Source organism: Lagopus leucura, unplaced genomic scaffold (assembly GCF_019238085.1).
Source record: "Lagopus leucura isolate 7727_CA_CO unplaced genomic scaffold, USGS_WTPT01 Super-Scaffold_100040, whole genome shotgun sequence".
In the NCBI taxonomy this organism is placed as follows: domain Eukaryota; kingdom Metazoa; phylum Chordata; class Aves; order Galliformes; family Phasianidae; genus Lagopus; species Lagopus leucura.
In genome coordinates, this window is record NW_024962289.1 from 1,531,778 (window position 1) to 1,558,315 (window position 26,538).

General features: G+C 46.2%; 1 long non-coding RNA gene across 1 annotated transcript; it reads right to left on the minus strand.

Annotated features, from left to right (window-relative positions):
- Window positions 1–655: 655 nt before the first annotated feature.
- LOC122186798 lies at window positions 656–23,870 on the minus strand. Its single transcript, XR_006181188.1, has 4 exons — window positions 23,845–23,870; window positions 23,058–23,125; window positions 7,219–7,281; window positions 656–773 (listed from the first exon to the last, which is right to left on the minus strand). It is a non-coding gene; the product is annotated as an uncharacterized LOC122186798 (long non-coding RNA).
- Between the last annotated feature and the right edge of the window lie 2,668 nt (window positions 23,871–26,538).

Here is a 26,538-nt window from a genome sequence, read left to right on the forward strand (position 1 = left end):
CACTCTAATTGACAACACAGAAAGGAGGGGAAAGTGCTGCAACTGCCAGCAGAACTTTGGGGAAGCAGCGTATAATTAATCGAGGTGGGATTTCACCAAGATCCCCCGGTCTTACAAACAATGCTGCAAGACATTTAATGACCACAGGTGAGGAGAGTCTTGGCTTTATTGCTCATTTGAAACTAAGCATGGAGAATACAAAGTGATCCAAAAAGCCGCAACAAAACAAACCTCAAAACCTCACAAATACAAACAAATTGCCCCAAAAATGCTCCTTCCACTTTGCCTTTGGACACCCTGCAGCTCCATGTGCTGCAGAGCCTTCTGGAGCAGGAAGAGCAGAACTGCACCATGCAAACCCTCCAGGAACTACTTGGGGAAAAATAGACAATATATCCCTCCACCATTTCATTCCTACATCTCTATGGAGGAATGCAGCTGGGATGGGAAGAAATGTCATCAAAGCAACCAAAAGATCTTTGCTAAAATATTTATTTCCTATCCATACTTCAGACCAGGCTTTGTTCAGGCAACAGGCACAATGCACCTGCAAAGCATCCAGGTGTTACCTCTGGGGGGGGTTCAGCTGCACACAGCAGCAGCTCATTGTGAGCCCTGGAGGCAAGCTGAGGTTTGTCACTGACTTCACCAAGAGAAGAGCTGAGCCAGCAGAGCCGTGTTGGAAAATCCTCCCTCCTCGTAGTGGTGTAGGCACCATGGGGTTGTGGAGTATTTAGTGGGCAAGACCCACTGTGTTGGAAATTAGTAGTCACCTGTGTGAAAAACAACATACACAGCTCCTGCAGACCTGCAGCAAACCTTAATTATCTCCATCAGGGAACTCTACTTTTAAGGAAAAAAGGAGCAAACTCAGGAACTGTACTGAAACAAGGGGATGGGAAGTTGGGTGGCCAGAAGTAGAGGCTGAATGCTGTGACTGAACTCTCTTGGCAAGTGCCCCTGCCCTTCATCCACTCATGGCTGCACTTAAAAACCTTTTTGTACCAAAAACACTGCTCTCAGGTCAGAGTGGGACAGAGCAAATCCACCAATTTAGGCATCCATTTACTCAAGGCCTCTGTAGTTGGTAGCTTGGTACTACGTTGTGTCCACTTCGTTGTTCCTATTGCACCATTAAAGCTTAAAAAAACCATATACCAATACCCATGAAATACCAATAGCTGGGAAGATTTTAAGAACGCTCCCAAATTATAGCAGTGCTACTGGGGCCACCAAGAGGAGAGCGAGCCCTCCCCGGCCCCAAGCTCTTTTAAGACACTCTTAAATCCCTGTCCTGCAGAAATAAAAGAGGCTTTAAATATAACCTGCTCTAGCACTTCGTATAGCAGCAGAACAGTGGAGAAAAGGACAAACATGATTGCTGAAGTCAAACAGAGAAAATTGCAGGTAAATACCAGCTAGGTGCTGCTCCAAAACCTCCCAGAGGTTGTGATGGCTCAGTGGGTAACGCCCAGGGAAGGAGTTGATGCATGCATAGGTCAAACAGAGCAGGAAAAGGCACAGCTAAATGCACAGTAACTCGTTAGTCAGAGCCTTGCTGTTAGGACTGTGTGGCTGGGTGAGCTTTTGTACAGCTTTGGCACTTTAAATGGTGTTAGGAAATGAAGAGTGTGCCAGCTCTGTGGGAGCTCAGCCAGCACAATGAGTGGCAGTTGTAGTGCCTCTTCCAGCATGCTGGAGCAACAGCCCACTATGCATTCACACCATCACCCCATAGCAGGGATGTGGAGGCAGAAACCTGCAGGAGAAGGGGTTCAAAATGCCAGATCTGGTGAGAAGGAAACCAGGCAGAGATGGGTTCAGAAGATGGGAAAAAAATATGAATTAAAAATATCCTCAAAAGATCACACCGATGTTCCTCCTCTCTCTGCCTCCCAGCCCAGCTCTGTGTGATGTCAAACATCCCCACTGCCACCAGGCAGCCCTACAAGCAGAACAGCTCACAGGGGTACCTCTGGGAAGGGTGATCCTGGAGCAGTTGCACTGTGAGAACTTGGTGTTGCCAGGGAAACAGCTTACTGGGTGATGGAAGGAGCGTTCTGGAGTTGTTGTTTTTCTCCTTGTGGGTGCTGTGCACCCTCACAGCATCAGCTAACAGCCCATCACCAGCCATGGGATATGGGGTAACACACTGCAGAGTCTGGCACAGGGCGAGCAGGGAAGGGAAGGGTGCACACCAGCACTGGAGGCAGCGAGCTTTTATCTTTAGTAAGTAAAGAGCTGCCTAATACTATCAAATGAATCCTCATTAATCAATAATATGAAATCAGGCAGTATTCTTAATGACCAAATCAGCTCTTAAGTCCAGCTCCTCACATCCAAACACGTTCCACACCCTGCACTCCTATCCCAAAGAAAGGAAAAGTTTTGGCATCCTTCTCCCAGCACCTGTCCATCCTGTTTGCTTCACACTAATAGAGATGCCAGCACATTCACACTGCTCTGAATGCATTTCTCATGTTTAATCACGATGCTCAGCCTAAGCCTCAACAAAGTGCAAGTCCTCCATGGGGAGTTACCAGGGCTGGGAGCTGCACCACCATAAGGAAACAGCAGCATCTTCATCTGAGCAAGGGGAGCCACGGGCAGCCTACTCCACTAGAAGTGCCTAAGAAAGTGCTAAGTCTGATTTCTCAGTCACATCCCAATCTGATCCCTGCAAAGCTCCCCATTCTGTAGTCTCAAAGGGGCTCCTCATGGAGATGCTCGTGTGAGCATCCAGGCACCCTGCAGCGCAGCAACCAGCTGGCGCACAGGTGGCCCTTTGATAAATACCATCTGAGAAGGTAAAAAGAGAGAATGGGGAAAATTCACCCGTGTTTTCTGATGTCTTCCTCACTGCAGAAAATCTCCCAGTTTTAAAGACTCAGGATTTGCTATTCTGGGGGTTGGTTGAAGCGGAGTACTTTTTCGCAGGAGGCCACATTCAAGGGGATTTCCAGAGTATTTCAGCTGGGGCCTCTCAAAGCATGGGACAGGAAGCTCTCCATGCTCCTTCAGCCCTCCCAGATAAAGAAGTATAGAGCAGTAACCCTCCCCCCTTCCCCCCCCCCTCACACACACACATGCACCCAGCACACAAGTGGCTCATCATGAGGCCCTGGGAAGGAGGTGACCACATCCTGGCAGCATGATGCAGACACTACAACAACAGGAAGGGACTGGGGGTGCAGGGTGAAACCCTCCGCACTGCAGGATGGGGCAGGGAGGGGTGGGAGAGCAAGGAGCAGCACAGAGCCCCTCCAAGGAAACGCAGCTCTGGGGGGGGGGGTCCTCCCAGCCGCAGGGCAAGCAGATGCAGAGCAGCATCACCAGCTCTATGTCATTTCACTATCAAACATATGAAGTCTGTGCCACTGACTTTGCTTATGTTCCCATGGGCTCCTGCCCCCCAGAAACACCAAACAGCACAGATCTGCACTTCCACTGAAGCAAGGCAGCTTTCCTCCCTCATCTGCTTTGTTCCCCAACCAGAAGAGCTCTGTACTTTGGGGGAATTGAATTCCACTTTCTGGATTATTAACAGGAAAAAAAAAAAAGTCATTCCTCTCCTTCAGCTGCATGAACAACAGCTGTTGTTTTACAGCTTATGGGGAGGGAGCAAGCTGAATTTCCTTGTGGTGACTTTCATTCCTTGAGTTAAGACCTTCTCACCATAGAGGAAAGCCCCAGGCAGGAGGACCTGCAGCACGTGGGGAGGGTCGGGTACTCAGAGAATGGAAGCACAACACATATTGCCACCAAACCACTGGGATAAACAAAACAGTACTGAAGAATGAAGCATCCTAACCCGAATCATCTTCTAGAGTATCAGTAGCACAGAACCGCGGGATGGTTGGATTGGAAGGGACCCTAAAGGCCATCTGGTGCCACCCCTGCCCTGAGCAGGGACACCCACAGCTCCATCAGTGCTCACAGCCCATCCCCTGACCTTGGCTGTCTGCAGGGATGGGGCACCACCGCCTCTCTGGGCAACCGGTGCCACTGCCTCAGTGCAGCTCTCGCGGCTCTGCGGAGCGGAGGAGATGACTCACCACGTCTCACCCAGGCGGAGGTCCCGACACCTTATTTATTTCTCTTCCTCAGGCCCAAATTTCTGAAATCACGACTTTTATTAAAGCCCAGCGCGGTGCAGATCACAGCCATAATTCTGCTTCCCCCCACCTTCCCACCACAAATCCATTCAAAGTGAGTGACATTTGCAAAGTGTATTTTCACGGCCCTCCGTAATCCCTTCAGAATATTAAGACTGCATTACTTTGTCTTTGGTTACATTAACTTCAATTTTCCTTATGAGTAAGTATTTGGCTAAAAATTAATATAGTGAAGTTGAAAAGAATCTTATGATAGGAAAAAGACTAATTTCATCTCTGGCTGCTCAGATACCAGAGTACACTGGGGTTAATGTAATTAACTTACAATTTTAGCCTAGGTTGTGTACATACACTGAATCTCCCTGCTGGAAACAAGATTAGATTTTATTACACTATATATCCTGGTTATCTTCACCATGCCTCCAATATTACTTCCCTCAATGACTTCAAGGCTCTCTGCTGCAATGAAAATGCAGAACCATCTGGTTTTGAGCCCATGCAGTTTATTTAAGGATTTAATTAAATGCTCTAAATGGAGAGCTTCTTTGAATTAACATTTTAAATGTGACTTATTGCAGGTTTAATATTGTCTTAATGCCAACCTGGGAAACTCCATAGCCAAGTTGTTGACGTTTAAATTGAATTCATTTGGGTGGCTCCAGGGGGACTCATTAATTAATCTAAACAACTAATGGGGATTGGTTCTGACTTTTGATGAAGATTATTTACAGAGACAATTTGCAGTGAATAAAGAGTCACAGTAGGCAAATGTTTAATTGAATTTAAAAAAAAAAAAAAAAAAAAAAAAAAGGACATCTCATTGTGTTCAATATCAAGGATGCATCTTGTAAGAAAGCTTTGAAATACCAAGAAAGGGCCGATAGCTCAGAGCTTCCTAGCTGCACACTAATAACAAAGAGAATGGGTAATTACATTTGCCTGCGTAATTTAAAGCCTGTAAGAGGACAACAGGTCTGTCTGGTTTACAGTACACCAGAGACTCCAACACAAAATATTCTGTTTTGATGACAAAGTTACCCCACTCACTTTTACTTACGTAGCAGAAAATGCCATTTTCCAGCCAATCACCAGCTGGAAAAATAGATTCAAGCCCTCCCTGTTGCATTTGCAAACACCTGGGGTAACTGCAAGGAGCTCAGCAGAGCTGCTTCAGTTTATAACAGCTTAATTTCTAACATCCAATCTTCCCTTATTCTTTGATTATATTCACTTTGGTAGCAGTTTTTTGTCTTCTGAGCACCCCATGAGCCCAGCAGTAGCGCTGAGATACGTGGCTTGTTCCCTGTAAGCCACAGCAAAACACGACCTGCCTCTCTGTGCTTCTGTGCTCATCAAGGCAACTCATCCTCCAGCGTTTTTCCACTGTTATCATCATTATCACAGCTTATCCCAAAGCCTGCAGTAACACCAAAGGTTGCCACCAACATGAGGCACTGTGGTGCTGAGGCTCCATTGCCCAGTGCTTCTCCCAGGTGACTTCTGCTCATAAAAAATTCCTTAAACTATAGCCTGGGAATGCCATCAGATCAGACAAAACCACTGTGGCATCACCTCATCCCACAGCCATGGCCAGGCCTGCAGTGCTGAACCCAGCCCAGCCATGATTTTAGTTTCAAATAATATCACAAACCTCGCCTGAAATGAAGAGCCTCCAAACTTCGTTTCTTTCTAGGCTGGACACATCCTGAATGCTAATTTAAGAGCCAATTGAGGGGGAGGGTACATTAAGAAAATGCACATAACCATTAAGCCAGGGAGACTAAAGCATCCTGCCTGGCTCAGCACTGCTGGATACTGTCTAGAGCATCGCCAGCTGCTCTCAGATACCTATAGTGGAGCTCTTTTATGCAAACACCTCCAGTAACAGCTTTTGTGGATCTGACAGCCAGAGTGGTTAAAAATTAGGCATTCAGTGGGTATCCAGTGGAGAGACATTGTACAGCACATCTGAAGAGGGGAGGCACACTCGGAGAGGAAATTCTGAATTGCCTGCAGGGGGAAGGGCTGCTCGAGCAGGCGGGACAGAGCCCAGCAGTGGGCAAAGCTGTGCTGTGAGTGCCGAGCATCACTGGGGCATTGATCCTACAGCCCACGGTCCCTGGGGGCTGCAGCTCCAGGGAATGGGGTGAGCAGACAAGAAGGGGGTCGCATCCCAAAAGCAGCAGCAGCAAAGGTAGGCATTCTGCAGGAGTTGGTGTTTTTCCTCATCATATCCCAGGACTTCCTAAAGAACCCTACCTGCCTGAGTTTGACATGCATAGGATACAGATGCAAGAACTTCTCTTTCCAAGGCTGTTAAACAAAGCCAAACTTCAATAGATTCAATAGATTGGGCAACAACCACTGAAAGCATCTGACCAGGAACATGGGCTGGAGAGCTGGCAGGTGTGGGGCTGCCACTTAGGTTATGACAACATAAAATTCTGGCCAAAATGCACATATATGTGTGTATATACATATGCAAACACACACACAAGATGTTATAACAGTACATATGCATGTAAACAGAACTAAATCTGGAAGCGGGCTGATAGAACACACATTTTTATCTGCTGGTTCCTCTCTCATTCTCATTTCCACTGTTTGGATTAAAATGCATCATTTCCCCTTCCCACATGCAAATGGAATATAAACTGTAAAAGCGGAACATTTAAACAAATATTTGCAGGGCGGGTTTGTTTGTTTTTGAACACTTGCCCTACTCCAGAAGGAATCTGCAGATCACACCAAGTTTCATAGAACACCTCCCCTTTGTTCCCCACAAAAAGGCAGTGGGGTCAGAGATCTGGACGAGTGCAGGATCTCCTGCAGGATTTGCACCCTCAGGCTCACACAAACCAATCTGCCTTGATCTGCCTCCATACCTTACACCAAATTGCTTCACACAGAGCTCGTGCCCATCCTGAAACTGAGTTCCAAGTCAAAATCATCAGCCTGGTCTGGTACCTTTTCCATAACACATCTCAGCAACGATAAGGATTCATTTTTGCAAAACAGAGCGTGCAGAAGGTGTGGACACAATCAGTGTGAGCAGCACAATTTAGTTATTCATTTAAAAAACAATTAAATCCAAGAGACTGACCTGTCTGTCGCTGACATCTCAACTGTCTTCAGGTTTAAATTCAGAGCCAGAAGCTTCCATGTCCTGAGAAGACAAAAAAATTGAATTCGTGTTATTCTCAAGTCTCACTCCTGTGCTTGTACCATTGGTTGCTGTAGGATAGAGCACAGATGGCTTCACCTCTTTGTGCTATAGGAAATCCTTCAGGCCCAGAGGCCCAAGTCCCAAAGGCAGCAGCAGGAATGAAAAGACACTGAGGAATTGATACTTCCCTAACAGTACCACCTCCAGCAGTGAGTCAGGATGGTGCTAAAGCCAGAGTTTCACACCATTACCTAGAACAAGAAATAACATCCCCATGGTGGGCTGCAGGCTTGTGAGGTGTAACAAAGAGTCATGAATGGGACATCCAACACTACCCAGATGTGTTTCAATAAGGCTGAGCAATAAGTGGATGGACACTGATGTCACAGATGGGGCCGTACGCCTGCACACACTCGGGGTTTGTGCATGGGATTTCCCCTTGCTTTCCTGACAAATACTAATTAATAGGACAGCTGATATCCACTGGCTATTTAAATCTGAGATGTACAACAGCAAGAGAATCTCTACACGCCAAGCAAGCAATCTATGTCCCACTTTGGCATGCAAACAACAAAACCTCTGTGTTCAATACTGGGATGCAAGGAACAGGGCTGGCTCAGAGCAGCCTGGGCCAGAAGCTGGGCAAACCCAACTAGAAAGTCCTGTTCCATGCACACACAGGATCTCATCACAGGTTCATGGTGATGTTGTTTGGTAACCAGGTTGCTGCGGGCTGCCTTTGCAGCCTTCCACACTGAGCTTTGCAGGGCAACAGGTGAAAAAGAACAACAAAGCAGCAAAGCGTGTTTGTGGAGAAGCAAACTGAAAGGCAGGGAGGCAGAATTTGAAAGATGCAGTTCTAAGAAACAAAGCATGCCTGTTATCCAGCAGAGCGCTCTACTTTCCGAGCTGCTCACATCACTTGGATTCATTTTCTGAAAGAAAACAGGCTGTCTCAACAGCAGCCTTATGGTCTCAGCAATTCGCTTCACAATTAGTCACTAAACTACCTTGATTTAATTATTCGAGAAGAATCTCACCGCTACTGATAACTGCTTAATTAAAAACACAACTTCAGAGCAATAAGAGAGTCACGTTATGTTGGAGTTGAAAGAGCTTTCAGGCTGCAAGCAGTTGCTGTTCATTTTACCCAGCTCAATGCCCAACGTATGCAGAGTCCCAAGGATTTTAAGAGTGACTCAAACAACAAACAGCGCTCCTACGTTGGTTGTTCTTCAGAGCCAACACAATTCCAGCAAAACCTAATTAAAAGAAGCATCACCACAGTGGAGCTAGAGGAAGAGCAGCCATCCCATATGCATGGAGGGAGACACCTCAGCTGCTCCAGGTTGGAGACTTTTGCCTGAGGACAGCAGCCCAAGAGCCACTCCTTTGGGAGAGCCTCCAAACTACCAGCACGCCATTGCCTATGTGGTCATTCCAAACCCCTCTCCTTTGCTGGTGCCAACTCCTTTGGTTTTAATGTGCTTTTGGGATAGCTGAAACTATACACCTATTTATATACCAAAAAAAAAAAAAAAAAGAAGAATTAAATGACTGCCTTCTTGACTATTATCTTCCTGGTTTATTGTGTGCCCTCTCTCCCCTTCTCTTCCCAGAGAGAGCAACCATCACATGAAAATGCTTTTCATCATCTGTAAAATTTGATGCCCAAAATAGCCCCACGGTTGCCCTAGCAACTAGCATTTATTCCCCCTCCCCCAGCAGCCCCCCCTTTGCATATTGCTGCATATTTCTATCATCTCTTTCCAGGCACAGTTCATAAACACGGCTGCATAATAAAGAATGTTATCACCAATGACTTACAGCCCAGCTGCTGCAAATAAGATATGAAGTGGCAGGGAAATACAATTTCATGCAGCTAGGACAACAGATTGATTGGGTGCCCTTCAAATTTGATGCCACTTCTTTAAGTCTGTCCAAATTCAAAAAAAAAAAAAAAAAAAAAAAAAAAAAAAAAAAAAAAAAAAAAGTTAGTTTCCCCACCTCCCCATCTTTCCATGGTGGCAACAGACAATAAAAGTGGGAGATAATTCACTAGGACACTCATTATGTCTGCAGCAACCTTGCCCTGAGAGATTGACAATTTAAAGAGATGCGCTGCTTTTCCCTGCCACCTCCTCTACTTTTTCCCAAGCCACTCTCCTTCATCAGAAGTCTTATTCCCGCAGTTTTGTTGCCTGTTTAATTCAATCATCTTCCCTTTTGAGTTATTATTTCTATTCAGATTGCCAGCCAGAAGGTTGGTATAGGCTGAGACAAGAAAAAATCCTTGGTTTCATTGCCACCACCTCCAAAATTTTATCCTTACTTGTATTTAGATATGAAAAACCTCCCATAGCATTTCTATCAAAGATCATCCCAGCAAGGACAAGAGGCGTGCTTCTAAATTCTTCTTCCCCCTTGTCACTTCTGACAGCTCGACCTTCAACGACCAAGAGCTGTGCTCTGGGAGCTCATCTGACCCTGCAGAGATCACCTGGTGGCACTGAGGTGCAACGCCTCACATCGAGGACCAGAGGGGCTGTGCTGTTGCACACATTGTGCTTCTGCTTGCTCAGGAGAGAAATGGGTGCACACAGAGGCAATCCCTGCACATCGTTGCAGTGCAGGACTTTTTTTCCCCTCCCTACCCCCTCTGCTGCTATAGGGGCTCATTGGATTTTTCTTCTGTTCAGGGAAGGCTTGCATCCCTGAGACACTGCTCTTCCCTCTCTCAGCTGCAAACTACTTTCCCCATGGGTTGTTCCTTAGCATATAAAGGATCCTTGGAGGGCTGGCAAGGATGAGGCTTGTTTTGCACTGGGGATGCTGGCACTTGGCCTTGGACACTGTGACTGGTGGAGGGTCTGGAGCACAAGTCTTATGAGCAGTGACTGAGGGAACTGGGATGGCTCAGTCTGGACAAGATGAGGAGGAGCAGGAGAGACTTTATTGCTCTCAACAACTCTCTGAAAAGGGGTTGTGATGAGGTGGAGGTTGGCATCTGCTCCCAAAAAACAACAATAGGAGGAGAGGGAATGGCCTAAAGTTGCACAAAGGGAGGTTCAAGTTGGATTTCCTCTCAGAAAGAGCAGTGATGCACTGGCACAGGCTGCCCAGGGAGATGGCAGTCACTGTCCCTGGAGATGCACAAGAAAAGGGTGGATGTTGCATTAAGTGACACGGTTTAGTGGTATGGTGATGGAGGATTGGACTTGATGACAGCAGTCTTTCCGACCTTAATGATTCAAGAGTCAAGATGTGCTACAGGTGCACTGGTTGGAAATTTGCAGAGAAGAAAAATCTAGTTTGGTTCCTCTTAACAAGAAGATAGAGACCCATTGTAAGTGGCTTCTGGTTCCAACTCTTACCTAGGATTACATAGCACCAGTCAAACAAATCAGAGAGGATAGAAATCAATCCTTGCAGAAGCTGTTCTCAAGTGTGGGTGGTAGGGAAACCCTTCCCTCCTGCCTTTATATTTTTCCAACACTAAGATCATTTGGAAGGAGAATCTTTGAGTGCTTATCTGCTGCATTAACCAACAAAGCACTGCCCAGCAGGCAGAGCAGAGAAGCTGAAGGTGTGAGGATGAGCATCTCTTTCATATTCATTGTGATCCCCTGCATCCCCTCCTCTCCCCTCAGCTCCTCTTTTCCCACCCCAAATTGCAACACTGGATCTCCAATGAGGTTTCAAAGCTCGGATCCATGCAATATTTAAGAACTGGATCTGAGTTCCAGCAGTTTTTACTCATTGACCTCGTGATGTTGTGATGTTTAAATGCACAAGACGTTTGCCAAGCAAAGCAGTTCAGAGCAGAATTACCGTTATTAAGATGAGAAATGAGGTTTTAAACTCCAAACTGCAGATTGGGAAAGTTAAAGCTGCTTTCAGCATCCATCTTAAAATATGTTCAGCGATGAAAAATTGAAGTCAGCTTTGAAGCAGCACCCATAGGTCACAAAAGGAGTGTTTAAGAGTAGAAGACACCAAAGAAAAATTGTTTCGTTTCTTATTTTCTTTGAGGTACCTTTAGTGAGAAAAATATAGAGTTAAGGAGAAGAGGAAAATACAAAAGGAGGAAACGGTTTCTTTTCACAGACTGATTTCTACCACCTCCTTCAAGGCATGAGCAGGTCTTTAATCTAAGGAGGGTCATTTCTGTGTCATTTCTCTGCCCTAAGTGGAGGCCAAGTTCAAGAGGACTCTATTCCTTTTAATTTCCTCTGGATAGAAATGCGAGGATACAGAACCCCATTTATCTTTCTTGTCCCAAGTAAATAAATTTAAAAAAAACTTAGTGTGTGCTATAAATACTCCATAATATAGAGAATCCAACACCACTTTTTTTTTTTTCCCCACCTAAAACCTTAAACCCTACTGACACCATAAAACACCGGTGTTCCGCATCCCGTGATTGTTTCCCATAATCTAGGGGCGCATTAAAGGGAGAAAAACTGTGCTGAAAAATGACATCTTATCTATTTCCTTCCTCCCTACCACCACTTCACGTTGTTGTCATCGCAGGTCAGACACCTGCTCCCCATGTTCTAATCTGTGGAAGTGATAAATGCTCGCAGGCAGTGATTACGAGTGGCCACATTCACTCGGTGTCAATCTGGAAGCCATTCTTTGTCCTGCCAACAGGGCAAGGAAAAAGGGAGAAAAAAGAGTATCTAATAACAGGAATTTTGCTCTTACCTCCTCCCGTTTGGAGGAGAGAGCTATTACCAGGTCTGGGCTCTATCCAAACCCCATATTGGAGAGGGGATGTTGCAACCATGAGCATTCTTACAATCTCTTGAGATACTGTGGGGTGATCATGGAATCATTATGGTTGGAAAAGACCTCTGAGATCATCCAGTCCAACCATCCACCTACCACCAATATTGCCCACTAAACCACGTCCAAAGGTTTAATATAAGGAAGATACATGATCTGGAATCTCCTGGATTTGACCATGACCTCCAGGAGGCTCTGGATATATTTGCAGAGGCAAGAGAGATGGGCAGCAAGCCAGATCTCAACATAACACAACAAAACCTGACAAAGCACAGTGGAGTTCTCATCACTCCAGCCACAGGGCAGCCCCCATGGCCCCATCTTGTTGAGAGGCAGAATCATGTCCTCCTCTTGGCAGAACTTGGGTCACCTGGTGGGGTGAAACTGATGAAGGAAGAGGAGCTTGGGTCCTCACATGCTGCATTCCAACCAAGAATTGCTATTTTTCCAAGATTTGGGGAAAATCTTGGGAGTCACCACTCATGCAGGTAGAGAGGACACAGACTTTGGAGTCATCAGTTATACTGTGGCTGCGCACCACAATTATTCATGAACATTTATACACACACACGTGCACCCTTTGTTCTGCCTGTGTGACAAAGAGAAGAAGTTGGACTCTGCTCTCTCCCTCACCTGGATTTGCTCTGCCCTTTCTGCTGGCTACATGGGATTTGATTGAATTAACTTAATTGGCAAATGTATTGTTCAGACAGCTGTGACAGAAGTGACTTCGTGCATTAGTCAGAAGGTTAAGGAGCTCGTGGCAGCTCCCAACACCTTTCTTTGCTTCCAGACACCCCAGTACCAACCAAATCATCTCATCTTCTGGACAGACATTTGAACACCACAGGCACTTGAAAAATAGAACTGAATCTCATTCTTTGCGTGCACAGGCACAGAGAGAGGAAATTTTCATAACCATTTTGATTCCTTCTAACTGAAACCAGCGTAAATCTCTGTCTTTTATGAATCTCACTTACATTTCGTGCCTGACTTGTGCATAAAACTTCCCCAGATTTACACAAGCTAACTCCATAAGTCATCCCCTTCCCAATCGGGCCCTATATCTTGATGACCTTTTAGAAACCAATGACTGCTTTCCTGTTGTTATCCATAATTGGAAAAGCACTGGAGATAAGAAAATTTATAGCAATGAGTGATCTACCTGCAAGAGACAATAAAGAACGCCGGGGGTGAAAGCGGGGGGAAACAAAATCCCACACAGAGAGAAGCACACAGCCACACACTGCTCAGGCTGAACATCCCCTGCCCATACTAAATCTCTCTGCCCTCTCCCTGGACTGGATGATATCAGTGGTCTTTTCCAACCTTAACGATCCTATGACATGAATCACCCTGTTATCAATCACAGCAAACGACACAGGAATCATCATACGTGATGGGATCGTTCAAGTGCTCCTGGATATCACTGGACTCCTTCCCAGGAGGTCCCGTCCCAACCCAAGCCATTCTGTGATTCTAGGATTCTATGCACCTCTCCCAGTTTCAGGAGATGGGAGCTTTCTCTAAGGCAGAAGCCTTGATCCTTCTCATACCCAAGAAATATAGGATGTGAACAGAAATGGTTTCACTCACAATGTTAATCAGCTTGATCTGGATGGCATTCTAGTCTGTAGGAACCAAAAACCAAAAGTGACAGAGGAGAAGCATTTCCTTGTCCAAGTGTTAGAAAGCACCCCAGCAGTATCAGTAAGGCTGGATGAGGAGGGGATGATGCCTGAGCCTTACATGTCTACATGCAGAACACGTCCAGCCTTACAGCAGGGATGGCTCACACCTTCCCCAGGAGAGGAGCAACCAGAACCCTTGAGCACCACAGGGAACAGAAGCAGGGACTCCTGTTCCAGATGGAGCTCTTTGTTGGGGTCTCCTCCAGCTTCCCTGCTCCAGTTCTGCTGAGTTCACTGAGTGCAAAGGAAGTCTCCTTCAGACATCTGTATTTTCGGGTTGTTCATTATGAATTGATTAGTTCATCTCACAGTCACCCTGATCATATTCTTCCTATGTACTAACATCTCAATGAATGAGCAGTCAAGTAGAAAATGAATGCATTAGTGCCTGATTGTGTTACTAAGCTCTTGTAAATGCTAACGAGGGCAGCGGTGTTTAATTCATCCAAATAACAAACAGGTAGTTACAGAGTTAAACAGCACAGGCTTCCCGAACAGGAGTAAAACATCTAGAAAATCTGAATATCTTTCACGTTTAGCACTGAAATTAGCTATGGACGTGAGTGCTTGAGAATCCTTTTGTCTGAGTACAGAGACATTTCCCTGCTTGTATTTTCTCATTTCTGACACTGAACTGGCTGTTTTCATGCCCACTACGGTAGAACTGATTACAAACCACCAGGTAATTAACAACCAGGTAACAACTTGCATTCAAACTTGCTTTTTAGCAGAAACTAAGCTTAGAAAAAAAACCACAAAACCTCCATTGGATTTGCTATTTGCAACTCCATATGCAAGATACAGTTTCCAGTTCTGATAATTCCCCATCTCCAACCTCAAGCAACCATGATGGTATGTATGAAAAACAGAAGCCCTGAGCTTCTATTTTTGGTAGGCATGCTACCCTCTTAAAAGCAATGGGTGCATTTTCCAGGCGGGTAGGCCACTCAAGAACTTTGTTCTCATTACACACAGGCTGACTGCATGATCCAGAGAATAGCAGCTCTCTGGATCACAATGCATTCATCAAATCTTTATGAGCAATAGATTAAAAAGACTGGGAAATTTCCACGCAGACCAAGCCTCAGGCTTGCCTTATTTCTCTGCCATGGAGCAGCTCTACTGCAAACAGGAGAGCCAGGCAGTCTGGGTACACTCTGCTGCCGTGCCCAGACCTACCCATGCTCCTCACATTTTCAGGATGTTTATTCACTCAGCTTCTTGTAAGGATGAGCAGACAGGTGTGGGTTATAGAGGAAGCCAGCACCCTTGTGGGTCCAGGTTATACCACTCACCAGCTGGTTGCCATTAAAATATAATACAGCATTAGAAAAGCATTGCACTTTGTTCTCAGCAAGAATCAGCTGCAACACCAAAGATGCTGCGGCAGCTGTCAGTGCATGCCTGGGCATCATCCCCCTTCACAAAACTGAACCTCTAGAGCATGGGGAGGGTGACCCAGAAGGTCATCCACAACCCAAATCCTATGGCTGAGAGCAGTGTCCCAACATTCCCTGGCAGCTCAGGGCTGTGCCTTCTGGGGAGCTGCTCCATGCCCACCACCCTCTGGGGCAGAACCTTTTCCTGATACCCAGGCTGACCCTCCCCTGATGCAGTTCCATGCAGTTCCTTCTGCTTGCAAACCCAAACCCAGCTGAGCCATAGTGCTGCAAACCACAGCTGAGCCAGCAGGTGTACATCCTTGTGCACCTTGACCCCTGCAGGAGAAGCCAAGTGTTGTACAAACCACATAGGCACGATGTTCCTCTGCTACTGATCCAATACTTGATCAGTTTTTTGAGCAAAAGCTTCCAAGAATTGCCTGCCTCTGACTCAGAGATGGGCAGTTCTCCCAGAGGCTGAAGAGATTTTAATTTCCCATGTCTGCTAAGTATCTAAGACTGGACTCGCTGGGTAAAGATGGCCAGACCCTGTAGCTACAGAGCTGTCCTACCACAAGCAGCAAGACAACTTGGTTCCAAGTACTCAGATCCACTAAGAAGAGTCCGTATCAGAGTCTGCAAGAGGTGCCTGGAACAACCTGAGCAGAGAAGACTGAATCATCCAATTGTTTTCCTCCAGCACAGACTGTATCTGTTTGGCAATAGACCAAAAGAACCCACAGTATAAACTACCAGATCCCAGCAAATCTCTTCCTTGCTGCCCCTGCTGCTCATTTCCAAGAGACAGAGCTGGTTGTGCTGGTATCCCATAGGACAAGGCTCACTCTTTGGTCTAGATCTGCTTCCCTCATCTTCTCGAAAGGCAACGTGACAGAGGAGCTAGACTTGCACAACGTTATAAAACCTCTCAATCAGAGAGCCTCTTTTAAGGTCTCCTCAATCAGTAGAAAGCCAAACAGGGCTCCAGAGATGCCGCCTTCCAAGTGTCTGGGGCACAACTAGTCTTGGAAATGGGGTGTTAGCACAGAGCAGCAGTCAAAAATTCCCCCTCAGCAGCATGTTAGCCCTGATGTAAGGCTTGGTTTTGCACTTTGGGAATGTTTGCACTAAGAACCACAGTGAGAGCATTACTCTTCTTACACAGCCCACAGAAGAGCCATTTAGTGATAATGACCCAACTTGGCTTTCTCCTGGAAACCTTTAGTAGACTCCTGTATATTTCTGAGGTTTTAATGGATCTGGAGAAAGTAGCATGTGGTACAAAGAAGCTGGGTTTGGTTTTCTGTACACACAATAAACCACCATTAGGAATTTCTCCCCAGTACTTTCTATGCTTCCTCTCTCATTGAGAGAAGTTCCAATTTTTCTCTCAATGAGAGAAATTTTTCTCCATCTTTTCTCTTTCCCCTTATTTTTCTCCTTTTGATTAGCTCGTTCGCCTTCCCTTGCCTTTTTCCTTCCTGATGGAGGAGGGCAACAAGATCTTCAAGACTGTGTGAGCACTAACAGACCCCAAGGAAAGGAGGAGCCCTGCAAGTAAGCACATGAAGACAGCAGCAGTGGATTAGCTATCCAAGAAATATTTGTCTTGCACAGAAACAAAAAACAGTGCCAACCTGGTAATTCTATAGTCCCAAGACTTACCCTGTACACAGGATAAGCCTCTCCATAGAAATTATCTTCTTCACATTAGGGAGGTATTCCTGAGCCAGAGGAACAAATTCCCCCAAGAGCAGAGGTAAGACCTCTCCTACAGCTGGCAACAGCCAGGTTATCAAATATTTATGGTAATCAAAAGAGCAGGTGAATGCATTCAACCCCGATGGGTTAGCACGAATATCAAACAACATGGGCCCAAATACTGATTATTATGAGTACCTGGCTTAATAAGACAGATTAGGTACAAATAGGGGTATCAGTAGCAAATGAAACTAGGAGGTGTGCTCTCAAACACAACTCTACCCATTGAGTGAACTTAACCTGAAAGTTGGAAGAAGCAGAACTGCTTCAGAGGAGAAATGTGTTTGGGAAACATGTGGTTTACTCAGCACATCCCAATACGTGCAGCTGAAAGTCTCCACTTTCACCCTGTGTGTGGAGAAGGGGAAGCCATGACTTTTGCTCATGCACAATGCTAAGTTTGGGAGGCCAGCTGCCTGAGAGGAAACCCTCACAGCAATGAGAAACCAGGTTTTGTATACTGGAAAGCAAAGTTACATGAAATGCTTTTAACATAAGGAAAGTCTTGCCCTGTTTCACTGGAGAACAAGGCACAGGTGCAAGACACCTTGTAAAATCTGCAGGATTTACCCAAAGCAGCTCCGAAAAGGAGTTCAGGGCTGGTCAAAATCAACAGATTAAAAGGTGTTAGCATTAACAGACTTCACAGACTTACAGAGAAAGACAGTGTGGGATGGGAAACAAGAGTCTCCAACACCACTGGGATTAACCTGTACAAATAATCTCTGCAAGTGTCTACACCTGTGTCTAGCTTTCAAGAAGCAACGGATACTTGAGAGCTTTCTGCTCTGCTGCCTAAGCTTTCTAGTCCCTACATGTTCCAGGTTTGTTTTGGTTAGTTAGTGAGTTCTTAAATCAGATGAGAAGTCCTTCTGATGGCCATCAGACCAAAAACCACTTCTGCCTTGTCTATGAGTTGCTCAAAGTAGAAGCTAAGGAACATTAGTCAAAGAAAAGAGCTGCATTTTCTTTGAAAGGAGTAAATGCCTTTAACTGATTCAGTGCTTTGTTAGCAGTTACATCCAATCTCCAGAGCTACTTCTCACAAACTGCAGGAACTCATACACATGGGAGAACTACCAAAAAGCAGGAGAGAAATAGGTGGTCAGCTCTGGAGACTGAGCCAGCACTCTTGGAGGAAAATACTGCACCGAGGGAGAAGTAGAGACAAAGCAGGAAGATGAGCAGGAAATCCATCCAACAAGATCTACTCATGGCCGCCAGAAGATAGCAGATGGACAAGACAAAAACAAATTAAGCTCTGTTGCTATGGGCAGCAAGCAGGGTTAACTTCACGTAAGACCTTCTAGAGCGGTGCTCCTCATTGAGCCACCACCAAACAAGACCACACAACTCCAAGAAACACACAGCAAGCATCTCCCCACAGCAGTAAGAGCCTTCAGCAGAAGCCTTGGGGTGAGGTCATGGGTCCACAGCCCCTACTGCAGGCAGCACAGAAGCTCCATAGGGATGGCCAGGACACCAGAAAACCCTCAGTGAGATAACCGCTCTTGTCATGTGCATGGTGGTGGGGAGTCTCTATAGCACAGTACTCGCTGCTCCTCCCTGCACAAAAAGATGCTCAGACATCCCATAAGAACACCACAGGAGCTGGAAAAAGGGGACAACACATTGTCTCTCTCTCTCTCTTTTTTTTTTTTTTTTTAAAAGGAGCTGTGGTGTCATCTTGCTTTATTTTTTAACATTGCAGCCTGCAGGCAGGAGGACTCTGTTGCCAGGGAAACTGCTGCAAAGGTGCACAGGGCTGCTGCCCATAGCAAGGCAGGGAAGTGCCTGCTGGCATCAGGAGAACCCACAGAAGCTGCCCCAAGCCAGGATGCAATGCAAGCAGCAGTGAGGCAAGCAGCTGCTCCACCTCCCCCAGGTTCACCCCTTACTCTCTTGCCCACAGAGGAGGACGGGGTGGAACAGCACCTATTTATTTGTCTTATTATAAAGGAGGCTCTACTCTTTTTAAAATTTTCTTTTTAGATGGCTGCCATCAGTAGAATTATGGTTGCAATTTACAATAATCTATTTGAAACAAGGGTTTGATTAGTTAATGCACTTGTTGTTGTTCTCTTCTAATTTGATCAGGAGGGAAGTGGGAGGGCTCCGTTTGCATGCTGCAGCTCTCATGCTGGGTGCAAACAGCAAACCCATCCCTGCTCCTCACCTGTTTCCACCAGGCTGCATGCACACCCTGTTGCATTCCAGCAGTAGAACCAAGCAGAAATTTCAAACTTGCTACAGCCAGGAGGATCCCAAGTCTCTCTGATCCATAGCCAGCCCCATAACTTCCCAGGGGTCAGCTGAAGACATCGCAGGGATGGAGGAATAAAATAGCACTGGGGTGCCCTTAGCTGACTGCTTGGGGGTTACAGGGCTGGCTATGGATCTCCTGTAGACTTTCTGCATCCTTTTCCCTTCCTGCTCATTCTATCTCCATTCCTTCTCCACCCACCTCTCCCCATCCCCGAAGTTCCATGCTGTAATTCTCAACACTGTGTACCTAGACAGAAAGGCTGTGTCACCTTCCTCTGCTGTTCAAAGTGGGCAAGCTTACGCACACTGTATTAAAGGGAGAGGGGGAAAAAAAAAAACTTTACAAATCCATCTTTTTAAGGACTTTGTACATCCCACCTGCTCGCAAAGCATTCTTGGGAGAAATCTGGATATTGCAATTGACATTACCTGGTGCAATAATTAGGAGCTGTATTTACAGCCATGATACCATTTTAATGCTGTTTTGCATCTGCTGTGCTTCCACTTAGAGAGCAAATGTAGTGGGGAACATCTGTTTTCCACTGCTATCTGATGTGACAATCCCCGGCCAGTGATTTTACCTCCATTACAATGGGATTTAATTATTGCAATTACTGTCACAGAGCGATGTCCCTGCAGCAACAGGTACAAGGCCTGGCCCAGCTTTCCAAGCAGATGACATTGCCTAGCTCTGCTCCTTTTTATTTCACTCACTGCAATAACACATGGAAGAAATGAAAGTTCTGAAGCAGATGTTGCTTCTGCTTTGCATGGAGGTGCCATCATCAGCCCAGGAAGCACACCTGGGACTTCGTTCCCCACAGCCAAGGTGTTTCTACATTCACTGACACACGAGGAGATTTGGGGCAGTTCATGTTTTTCTCAGGAGACCCAGCAGGATGCAAGGATCTTGAGGGTGCCATCAGGTCTCCAGACCACATTGCACAATAGATCTGTTACTTCCTGCAAGGCACCTTCCTTAGCTCCAATTATTTGCCCTTGTACTCACATAACCACTAATTAGAGGTCACATTAAGTCCTGCCATAAGACTACAACTGAAGAACAGCCCAGAGCTCCATCTGAACAAAGTTGGCACCCCAGGCCAACCCTGACATCAGTGCTCTCTCTCCCAGTACCTTCAAGAATACTAAAAAAGCAGCAGCAGTGACCAAGGAAAGCCATCCCCAGTCTCCTGGCTGAGCATCTTGCAGCCCAGCACCTCCCTTCCTATTCTCTGCTCATAGAAATAATTATTGCAGAAGAGTTTCCCACCCAAACCAAAGCCAAGATCACTCTGATGGTTCCCAATATCCCCTTGCTCCAACACCAGTTTGTCAAAGGAAGGGCAATTGATGCTGTCTATCAGGAATTTTACAAGGCTTTTAACATGGTCTTGCACCACATCCTTATCTCTAAATTGGGAAAACGTGGATGCGAAGGCTGGAGTATTTGCTGGTTAAGGAATTGGTTGGATGGCTGCAGCCAGAGGGCTGTGCTTAACAGCTCTGCAACCAGGTGGAGGGGGGGATCACAAGTGGTGTCCCCCAGGGATTTATGTTGGATTGATGCTGCTCTGCAATGACACAGATAGTGGGATTGAGTGCACTCTCAGTGGTTTACTGATGGCACCAAGTGGAGTGGTGCAGAAACAGAAAAGATAGCATTCAGAGAGATCTGGACAGGCTTGGAGAGTAGGCACATGAGAATCTGCTGGTGTTCAAGAAAACCAAATGCCATTCCATGATTCCCCTGCAAAACACCTCCACACCCAACACAGAGGGACTCGTCCTCCTGCTGAGCTGCTCTGCCATCTCCTTCTGAGCAGATTTTGGTGACCTGTCAGCACTGAGCTAACACGCCAGGGAAGTCACTTCAAACCAGGTTTAGAAGTACATTAGCAATTGTCCACCTGCTGATTCACTTGAGGAAGGGCAAATGCTGTGTCATCTGACACACAGCAGGGGTTTGGAAGCAGGAAGTCGCTGGTCATTCCTAGACACATCCATATGAATATATATATATAGTACAGAAGTGTACATGTGCATTTAATTCAGTTTTATCTTCCCTAACACACGCCAAGAAATCCTCACCACCAGAGGGCTCCCACACCTCCTCCCACCCCTGGTTCCTACTGATTTCTCAGTCAAACCTCTCGTTGGGCAAAGTGTTCTTATTTGGCACACCCCAACACTCTTGTGTATTGGATCTAAGCATGTGATTCCCCTCTTACTGCATCACTGCGAGTCAAGCATCTTTCAGCCTAGTACAGGGATGGTGGTCTAGAAAAATGGCATCAGTGCAAAGAGACCTTTGAGTCACCACAGTGACTGGCTATGAGGACACGGCCCCACTCATTTCAGAACGACAGAAACAGTGCTATGCCACAAAAGCTGTTAGCAAACAGCAGCAGCTTGAACTATGAAAACCATTCTGGCTGAGGAGAGTTAGGGTCATGTAGGTTTCTCCACCCATAAAGCCAACAGAAGGCTCTTAGTTTATTTAGGTCAATTAACTTCAGCTTTCAAATTAAGTTCTCATCTCATTTTACAGACAAGCTGTGAGCAAAGCATGGGGGGGGGGGGGGTTCAGCTGAGGAGAACACAGCCCAGGATTTCCAGACTTAATTTAAACCCAAAGGGTAAAAAGAAAATTGAGATCAGAGAAGAGCACAGAGCACCTCACAAGTGCTTCCATCTTTGCTTCTTCTCTGCTCCGTTCATTGAGCTCACAGGCCAGGAAAAGGCAGAAAGGAGCGGTGCAGAGGAAGCCATTTGTGGTACACAACAACACATTTTATTGCTCTCACGCACCCGAGAATGATGCTTCACATTCTTGAGTGCCATCTACTGGCATTTTTATCTCTTTGCTATATATTAAACCCAACCCCAGTGCTGAAAGAGCAGTCAGGTTGCGGTCAAGCACTTGGAAGTAGAAAAATGCCAAAATCTGGGCTGTGCACCAAATCCTGACCCCATCCCCTCTCATAGATCCATCAGAACACATTGCCTAACAATGGCCACGCACCACTTCCTGCATGAAAAAGCCCCATCCGCACACCAGATGGATAGTGCTCTCCTAATGAGCAGCTATTCAATATTTTTCTTTATCCTCATCACTCAACACGTAGCTCCACGTCCTGTGCATGGCATGCAATTGAAGTCCTGCTCTAAATAATGAGCTATTAATTTTCTCCTGGGCTTTCCCAGCATTTATTATTGTAGCATCCGAGTGGTTTGCAAACATTAATTTGCCTCACAACAGCCCCATGAGGAAGGGTGGAATTATTCTCCTGCAGATGGGAGACCGAGGGATGGCCACAGCGAAGCCAGAAGGGTTCAATGCACCCCAAAGTTTGGGGTGCAGTTTTTCCAATAGGGAAAAGGCTTGAATCCCATTCCAGGGCTGGTGTAGCCATTCATTCTGCCCTAATGGGAAATTTCCCAGCTCACAATCACTATTGCCATTCTGCTTCATACATCCAGCAGAACTGCAAGACCATTTCAAGGTTCAAAAATCATTATTTTTTGTATTCAGAGACAGCAGTACTGCTCGTTTGCATCATGACAATATTACATTTCCTCATTACTTTCCATCTCTTCCACCTCTTCAGATCTTATTTGCATTTTTGATCAGACCCGAGCACCGAGGAGATGCCTGCAGGGAGATGGCTGTAACAGTGCCCAGGTCTTTTTCCTGGGCTGAATCAATTAATTTGCACCTCTAGGAATAAAATTATTTTTCTCCCCTGCAATGTGTACGATCCCTCCCAGTTTTCTTCAGTAAGAGAGGGGGAGAACCAGGCTTTGAAGTGCAAAGTCATATGTGTAAATCATCATCATCTCCTGCAGCGAGAGCTGTGTGCTGCCATCCCAGGTGGGCACACCTTACCTGGGCAGGAGGGGCCATGGCACCAATCTGCTCTGCTCATCCTCCCTGTGGGTCCACAGTGCTCAGCCCTGTGGAATATTCAATGGAATGTTCAGTGAGACCAAACCACTCCATGTCTGAGCATCAGGCCAGCCCCACCACCCAGCATCTGTCCACGTTTTAAGCTTCTATCTCACAGCTGGAAGCTACAAGATGCTTCACAACACCTCACTGTAAAGTGAAACTCAGGACAGGGGCTGCCTGCAGGTCTGGGAGGCATTTTATTGAGTCAAGGATCTCCAGCCCAACTTCCCCTTGCACTGCTGCAACACTCAGAGTTGTGTTTTATCCTCTGTTAAGCATCATCCCATAGCAACCTGCATGGGAGTCCTTTCATTGACTGAAGGTGTTCAGCTGGCTATGCCAGCCACACATTTTCTTTCTCATATCATAGAAACATTACTGTCAACCAACCCCAGTCCACCCCCACCACGCCCACACCCCTCAGTGCCTCATCTCCTGAACACCTCCTAGGATGGTGACTCCACCATCTCCCCATTCAGCTGTGCTGAAGTCTCATCACACCTTCTGGAGGAAAATTTCTCCTAGTATCCCATCTGAATCTCTCCCAGCACAACTTAAGGTCCATCTCCATTATCCAGGAGCAGAGACCAACCCTCACCTCACCACAACCTCCTTCAGGAAGTTATAGAGAGCAGTGAGGTCTCATCTTCTCCAAAACACTGCTTCTCTAAACAAGAGATTAAAACAAGAAAACACACAAACCAAAACCACAAAACCAACATACCCCAGTTCCTCCTAGGAGCAATCACTCCTCACCTTACACAAACACTGAGTAGCACTGTCCTCTACCTACAGCCAACAGTGATTCTTGTAGTGACCAAATTAGTACCGAGCATTATGGGCTGGATGACTTTCAGCTGTGAATGCTGCTTGTGAACCTCAAATGTTGGCCATTCCCTTTTTGCTATTTCCCTTTTCCACCCCATGCCATGCTTCCTACATCACATCACAACCCCCACCTCCCAGCTGTGTCCCAGGGGGCGTGGATCCCCAATCCAAGGGACTTGGCTTCCCGATCTGTGCTTTCACAGAGATCCCTACAAACACATCCCAATTATTTGCACAGCCTTTCTCCTGCAGATCCCTGCACGGTGTTCTGCAGGTTCCCAGTTGGTTTTGGCTCGTCGACCTGGCACCATCCTCCTGGTGGACAACAGAGGTGCTGGGAGCTGGGACTGTGTGCCTCAGTTTCCCTCCCACAAAACAGCACAGCCACACTTTGGAGGGGCTGTGACACCTCTGGATGCAGCACAGCCTCTGACCTCAAGCAAAGCAAATCAAAAGGGAAGTTCCCCTTCTCAGACAAGGTCAGGGCACACCACCTAGATTGAACTCTGTAGAAAATAGTTAATTAATCTCTCTTGCCGTGGCCTAATTCTCTTTTCAACATGTGGCTGTCACTTCCCTGTCATCACAGCTGATTTACAATGGGGTTTAATTAAATCCTCTGTACATTATTCAGCATTCTCTGAAGACAACACCAAAGCAGCCAAGGGTATTTAAAATGTCACCTGCTGAGACGTATCATCTTCTTCTAAATAAATATGACAGTGATCAAACTTTGGCTAATTACGGTGACTTCGTTATTTGTTTGTATGTTTTAATATTTAATTGCTTTCGTGTTCATCCAATTACAAAGCAACAGCAAATAGAAATTAACTTTTTATCAGCGTGTTCCCAGCCCAGCTAATCAGCACTTCAAAGGCCAGGCACAATAGGAGGCCATCCAACCTGAGAGTGCTTTACAATATATTCTCTGCTGAATGGACCGTTCGATTAAATTAAGGCAGAATTGTGTTTGTCAGTGTATTCCCAGCTCCCACCCAGATTCCCTTTATGCGGTCGTTTATGGGCCTCGCTGTGGCATCCTTGCAGCAGGGCAGTAAATTGTTTGCATTGCTCCTGCCCTCATTCAGGCAGCGCTGGTTGCAGCCTGAGGTATTGGTGTTAGCTCTGCATCAGCAGAGGAATAGCCCACTGCTATTGTGCTTGGACGTGCAATGGGTGCACCTGCACTGGCTCCTGTTTCTTCCCTGGGAGGTCTGCATCCATTCTAGCAACGAGCAAGGGAAAGCAGCAAAAAAACCCCAAACCTCGAGGGTGCATAACCATGACAGGGTGATTTTTGCCAGTGCAACCATTAAGGTTGGATAGACTGCTAAGGTCATCCATTCCAACCATCAACCCATCTGTTCATACCACTAATCACATCCCTCATTGTGATATCCACCCTTTTCTTGAGCATCTTCAGGGACTGTGACTCCACCACCTCCGTTGGCAGCCTGTGCCAATGCCTGACCAGTCTGACCACTGACCAGTAAACTACTTACATTGTCAGAAATACAACGTGGAAACAGAGAGGTTAAGCAAAGCTGGTTTGCCTCTGCATATCTCCTGTGAAGTGGAAACTTGCAGCAAAGAGTGATTTAGGGTCAAAGAAAAGAGATAAATGGCACATCTGCCTAACATCAGGGAAGAAATACAGCCAGACAAGCACATGCATAAATGACCCACATTAAAGAGAATTGATCTGTGTTGTATCAGTCCTGCCTGCACTGCCTCATTATTATCGCTGCAAACAGCCAAGCCTTTTAGTTACCACAATAAAGGTCTGGACAAGAGACTGGGGGTTGTGCCACAAACAAACATGGCTTTTGAAGCAGCCTATGTAATAATGAGAATAACAAAGTGCAATCTCCTCATTTAAAAAATGAAACCGAACAAATGATGCACACACAAACCCAGGCCATGGTTAGAGGCATTCACAAATTCCAACATGATCCTCCAAACCTTGCCTCGCTGTCCCCTGGAGTTCATAGGAGATCTCTCAATGTAAGCATGAGGGGTAAGGAAATCATGCGTTCGCACAACAGAAGACTGGAGCAGTTGTGAGGCTCCTTGTTGCATGGGCCAACGTCCCTTAAGCAAGTAGTATGAGAAATGAAAGACTCAAAGAGCCATGGGCAACTACAGGTCCTCAGGGCAACAGGAGGTGCTGCAGCGATCACCATGCCTTGGTCTAATTTATTTATCCAGCACTACTGCAGTAAGAGCACGGGAAAAGAAAAAGATGACGTAGACCTGTTTCTCTAGGGAGGAAGGGGGTGGTTCATATTGGATATCTGGGACAATTTATTCTCCAAAAGAGTGGTGATGCAGTGGCACAGCTGCCCAAGGAATGATGGAGTCCCCATTCCTGGTGGTGTTCCAGAACCATGGAGATGGGGCACTGAGGGATGGTCAGTGGGCACGGTGGGTTGGGTTGGGGATCTTACAGGTCTTTTCCAACATTAATGATTCAATGATTCTATTCTATGATTCTCTGTATTGCAGAAAGAACTCATCTTTATCCCTACAGCACTGGGGATCAGCGCCAGGGAGGCACCACCTCTATGAGAACGCTGTGACACAGCTTTGC